The sequence below is a fragment of the Capra hircus genome, chromosome 7 (assembly GCF_001704415.2).
Source record: "Capra hircus breed San Clemente chromosome 7, ASM170441v1, whole genome shotgun sequence".
Lineage (NCBI taxonomy): Eukaryota > Metazoa > Chordata > Mammalia > Artiodactyla > Bovidae > Capra > Capra hircus.
In genome coordinates, this window is record NC_030814.1 from 23509563 (window position 1) to 23515977 (window position 6415).

Below are 6415 nucleotides of genomic sequence, written 5' to 3' on the forward strand. Positions count from 1 at the left end.
CCATAGCTAAGGATATCTTAGGGAAAACCACTAGACCATTCAGGTATGACCTAAATCAAATATCTTATGATTATACAGTGGAAGTGAGAAATAGATTTAAGGGGCTAGATCGGATAGATAGAACGCCTGATGAACTATGGACTGAAGTTTGTGACATTGTACAGGAAACAGGGATCAAGACCATTCCCATGGAAAAGAAATGCAAAAAAGCAAAATGGCTGTCTGGGGAGGCCTTACAAATAGCTGTGAAAAGAAAAGAAGTGAAAAGCAAAGGAGAAAAGGAAAGATGTAAGCATCTGAAAGCAGAGTTCCAAAGAATAGCATGAAGAGATAAGAAAGCCTTCCTCAGCTATCAATGCAAAGAAATAGAGGAAAACAACAGAATGGGAAAGACTAGAGATCTCTTCAAGAAAATGCGAGATACCAAGGGAACATTTCATGCAAAGATGGGCTCAATAAAGGACAGAAATGGTATGGACCTAACAGAAGCAGAAGATATTAAGAAGAGGTGGCAAGAATACACAGAAGAAGTGTACAAAAAAGATCTTCAAAACCAAGATAATCACAATGGTGTGATCACTCACCTAGAGCCTACATCCTGGAATGTGAAGTCAAGTGGGCCTTAGAAAGCATCACTATGAACAAAGCTAGTGGAGGTGATGGCATTCCAGTGGAGCTATTTCAAATCCTGGAAGATGATGCTGTGAAAGTGGTGCACTCAATATGCCAGCAAATTTGGAAAACTCAGCAGTGGCCACAGGACTGGAAAAGGTCAGACTTCATTGAATCCCAAAGAAAGGCAATGCCAAAGAATGCTCAAACTACTGCACAATTGCACTCATCTCACACGCTAGTAAAATCATGCTCAAAATTCTCCAAGCCAGGCTTCAGCAATACGTGAACCGTGAACTTCCAAATGTTCAAGCTGGTTTTAGAAATGGCAGAGGAACCAGAGATCAAATTGCCAACATCCACTGGATCATGGAAAAAGCGAGAGAGTTCCAGAAAAACATCTATTTCTGCTTTATTGACTATGCCAAAGCCTTTGACTGTGTGGATCACAATCAACTGTGGAAAATTCTGAAAGAGATGGGAATACCAGACCACCTGACCTGCCTCTTGAGAAACCTATATGCAGGTCAGGAAGCAACAGTTAGAACTGGACATGGAACAACAGACTGGTTCCAAATAGGAAAAGGAGTACATCAAGGCTGTATATTGTCACCCTGCTTATTTAACTTATATGCAGAGTACATCATGAGAAATGCTGGGCCGGAAGAAGCACAAGCTGGAATCAAGCTTGCTGGGAGAAATATCAATAACCTCAGATATGCAGATGACACCACCCTTATGGCAGAAAGTGAAGAGGAACTAAAATGCCTCTTGATGAAAGTGAAAGTAGAGAGTGAAAAAGTTGGCTTAAAGATATTCAGAAAATGAAGATCATGGCATCTGGTTCCATCACTCCATGGGAAATAGATGGGGAAACAGTGGAAACAGTGTCAAACTATTTTTTTGAGCTCCAAAATCACTTCAGATGGTGACTGCAGCCATGAAATTAAAAGACGCTTACTCCTTGGAAGAAAAGTTATGACCAACCTAGATAGTATATTCAAAAGCAGAGACATTATTTTGCCAACAGAGGTCTGTCTAGTCAAGGCTATGGTTTTTCCAGTAGTCATGTATGGATGTGAGAGTTGGACTGTGAAGAAAGCTGAGCACTGAAGAATTGATGGTTTTGAACTGTGGTGTTGGAGAAGACTCTTGAGAGTCCCTTTGCCTGCAAGGAGATCCAACCAGTCCATTCTGAAGGAGATCATCCCTGGGATTTCTTTGGAAGGACTGATGCTAAAGCTGAAACTCCAGTACTTTGGCCACCTCATGCAAAGAGTTGACTCATTGGAAAAGACTCTGATGCTGGGAAGGATTGGGGACAGGAGGAGAAGGGAACAACACAGGATGAGATGGCTGGATGGCATCACTGACTCGATGGATGTGAGTCTGAGTGAACTCCGGGAGTTGGTGATGGACAGGGAGGCTTGGCGTGCTGCGATTCATGGGGTTACAAAGAGTCAGACACAACTGAGCGACTGAACTGAACTTACTTAACTGAAGGATATCTAACCCAATCATCAGCTCAGTTCAGTTCAGTCGCTCAGTCGTGTCCGACTCTTTGCGACCCCATGAATCACAGCACGCCAGGCCTCCCTGTCCATCACCAACTCTCGGAGTTCACTCAGACTCATGTCCATAGGAGAATAGTACTTTTCTTCACCATTTTTTAGCTAGTGGGAGTGTGGTTATTAGTATTTTTTCAAGTGGATATTAAATTTCACCATATCATGGTACATGTGTATAAATATAAGGCAAACAAATGATTAAAGTATCTTCCATTATTTTCTTTCACAAAGGCAACCTAGAAAAATAGTAAGATTTCCTTCAATCAACCCAACAGAAAAGGTAAAGACTCTCCATGATAATGTCACTGTCATTCTTCTCCTCACTTGTGCTTTAAAAATCAATCACATTGAAGCAACTGGAATGAAAGTTCTCTAGGTGTATTCCAAGTTCTAAGCATCTCCTGGGAACTAGTTAGACTTGCTAATTCTTGTGGCTGCCCGAGAGAGGGAGGCGGGGGCCGGGTGGAGGGAGAGGGGGGAGGACTGGGCCTAGCAATCTACGTTTTTAAAAGTTCTCAAAGAGGGTATGATGAATGTTAAAATTTGAAAACTGCCAAACTCAATGTAACTCTTGTTAAGAATCCATCCAGATTCTTGGAATTCTCTTGCAGACCCATGGAGTGGGAATCTCTGGTTTGCATTTTAACAGGCTCCTAGATGACTGTTATGCTTGTTCATATTTGAAAGTCACTACTTTAGAGTTGGTGCTTCTCTTTCATCCCACCACCCCATCCAACCTATAAGACCTTTGCCAAATCCTATAAACTTTACACTTGCAAAAATTTCCAAACCTAATGCTAATTATCAGAAAAACCTAAGATTTTTATAAAATTCCCAGGCCCTGCTCCAGAATTATACAGAAAAATGTATTATATAAATATAAACATATGTTATATGATACATACATATATATATGAGATATACTATCTGTCCATCTGGGAACATGGTGAAGAATTTACTCTTATATTCTTAAATTTGATGTAGCTACTCACTAGTAGACATTTCGGCCTCACTATTAGAATTTACTCCCTTGTTCTATTTGAATATACTTTAATTTGGACTTTATAAAGTCCTCATTATGAAAACAATCACAAATAGTATCCAAATTAAAATTATGCAACTCTGATCATTTTATTCTCCCACTCAAAATTTTTTACTGTATTACATACAAATTACTCAGCTTGACATTCAAGACCCTCTGCTAATCTTCTTACTAATTCATATCTCAGTTAATTTAGCTCATTCTCCAACCAACCAAGCTATGCTCTTTTTCTGGTCTCTGGATACATCTCGTACTTTGTACCCTACTTTGACCAATCACATCCCATCTACCTATAGCATGCCTTCACTCAATATAATAAACAAAAATGTACATAAATGTTATATTCTATGTGTCAGTTATGTAATAACTAACATTTATGGAACAATTTGTAGAAGCCAGTCATACTGCTATAATCTCCACATGCAGTAACTAACTTAATCCCTTAAAACCACCTTGTGAGTTAGCAACACTGATTTTCTTCACTGTTCAGAGGATGAAATTCAGGGTAAAATAGATTGAAGTAACTCTCAAAGAATATTCAGTAGCAAGTAGTAAAGCTGGGATTGTGAGCTTTGAAAAAGTAGGTCTGCTGCTGCTGCTAAGTCGCTTCAGTCATGTCTGACTCTGTGCGACCCCATAAATGGCAGCCCACTAGGCTCCTCTGTCTCTGGGATTCTCCAGGCAAGAACACTGGAGTGGGTTGCCATTTCCTTCTCCAATGCATGAAAGTGAAAAGCGAAAGTAAAGTCACTCAGTCATGTCCGACTCTTAGCGACCCCATGGACTGCAGCCTACCAGGCTCCTCCATCCATGGGATTTTCCAGGCAAGAGTAATGGAGTGGGGTGCCATTGCCTTCTCCAAAAGCAGGTCTACTAGATCACAAATGAGAGCTTTCCACCTTATTCAGTTCAGTTCAGTCACTCAGTCATGTCTGACTCTTTGAGACCCCATGGACTACAGCACGCCAGGCTTCCTGTCCATCACCAACTCCCGGAGCTAACTCAAACTCATGTGCATTGAGTCGGTGATGCCATCCAACCATCTCATCCTCTGTTGTCCCCTTCTCCTCCCACTTTCAATCTTTCCCAGCATCAGGGTCTTTTCCAATGAGTCAGTTCTTCACATCAGGTGGCCAAAGTATTGGAGTTTCAGTTTCAGCATCAGCCCTTTCAGTGAATATTCAGGAATAGTTTCCTTTAGGATTGACTGGTTTGATCTCCTTGCTGTCAAATGGACTAGCAAGAGTCTTCTCCAGCACCACAGTTCAAAAGCACTAATTCTTTGGTGCTCAGCTTTGTTTATAGTCCAACTCTCACATCCATACATGACTACTAGAAAAACCATAGCTTTGACTAGATGAACTTTTGTTAGCAAAGTAATATCTGCTTTTTAATATGCTGTCTAGTTTGGTCATAGCTTTTCTTCCAAGGAGCAAGTGTCTTTTAATTTCATGGCTGAAGTCACCATCTGCAGTGATTTTGGAGCCCCCCCCCCCCAAAATAAAGTCTCTCACTTTTTCCGTTTCCCCTATTTGACATGAAGTGATGGGACTGGATGCCATGATCTTAGTTTTCTGAATGTTGAGTTTTAAGCCAACTTTTTCACTCTCCTCTTTGATTTTCATCAAGAGGGTCTTTAGTTCTTCTTTGCTCTCTGCCATAAGGGTGGTGTCATCTGCATATCTGAGGTTATTGATATTTCTCCCAGCAATCTTGATTCTACCTTGTGCTTCATCTACTCTGGCATTTTGCATGATGTACTCTGCATAGAAGTTAAATTAGCAGGGTGACAGTATACAGCCTTGACATACTCCTTTTCTAATTTAGAACCAGTCTGTTGTTCCATGTCTAGTTTTAACTGTTGCTTCTTGACCTGCATACAGATTTCTCAGGAAGCAGGTAAGGTGGTCTAGTATTCCATCTTAGTAAATTGCTGTAAAATTGTGTTGGAAAGGACCATATGATACTTTATATAATAGTTCTATTCACTCTTGATTAATTAGTATAATAAAAGGATAAGGTAGTGACAGATTAGTCCCAATCATGATTGTAACAGAGGCCAACTCTTTGTTAATTTGTTTTGGGAAGAATTAACAGTAATTTTTTTAAAAAGCCACAGGAATTACCTTTATGTTGATGACATACCCCTAGTTAGCAGAAAAGATGCTAAGCCTTTTGGACTGAATGGTCCCTAGTTGGGGCTGAATGAACTATGGGTCTTCCATTGGTTTCAAGTCACTAAAGGGTAGTACCGACACTAGTACCAGGTATCAGCACTCAGGGATAAGAGATATTACCTAGTTCCCTACTGGACCCTACTCAAAGTTATTATCATTGAGAAGGGACTGTGTTTGTCCATGTCATAATCATTCTACTATACTCTAAGGACCCTGAGGTAGGACTGTGAAATAGCCATTTTTGTGTCCCCATTGCCATCACCACCACCACCTAACAATTAGTATCAAATCTTCAGTACAGTGATTTAATATGACATTTTGAATTGAACATGGAGTTTTAGAATTTGCTCCACAATATATTGTCTTTACATCTTAATTTTCAATAGTCCTAAAATATAAAAGAAAAAGTGTTTGAATTTTGGGAGAGTTAAATTTAGATTGAGGATATTTTTTAAATGCTATTTCTTCTTGTCCTTTAGTAGTATTCTGTTTTAGAGAAACTAGGTATTTACTGCAGGAAGAATAAGACAGGGACACATTTAGGGTCAGAATAGTAAAGAGCAATACCTACGCACTGCTTCTAGTTTTCCAACCATGTTCCTGTCTCTCTGAGGCCAAGAATTTGGTACCGCTCCAGAGATACTTTCTTAAAAGAACCAAGAATGCTTCTGCTTTACGATCTTGGCTGTTCAATCTGATCTGCCCCCATGTCATCCCCATGTAATTGTTAGCCCCACCCAACTCTTTCAAAACTTTGCTCAGAATGTCACCTTTTTACTGAGGCCTCCTCTGAACCATCCTATGTAAAAGTTGATACCCTCCCAAGTCCCTTCCTCATTTCTGATCGTCCCACGTTAAATTGTTCAGGTTAGCCTCCACAAGCCCTAAATTTATTGATAGTTCCCTTTTGAACAGCCCTCCGCCTCGCTTCTCCTTTAAATCTTGTCGGGAAGGGGCGGAGCTAGGGCTCAAGCTCTCGTAAAGTAGGAGCGGCTTCTGTGGGTCACGCCCACTTA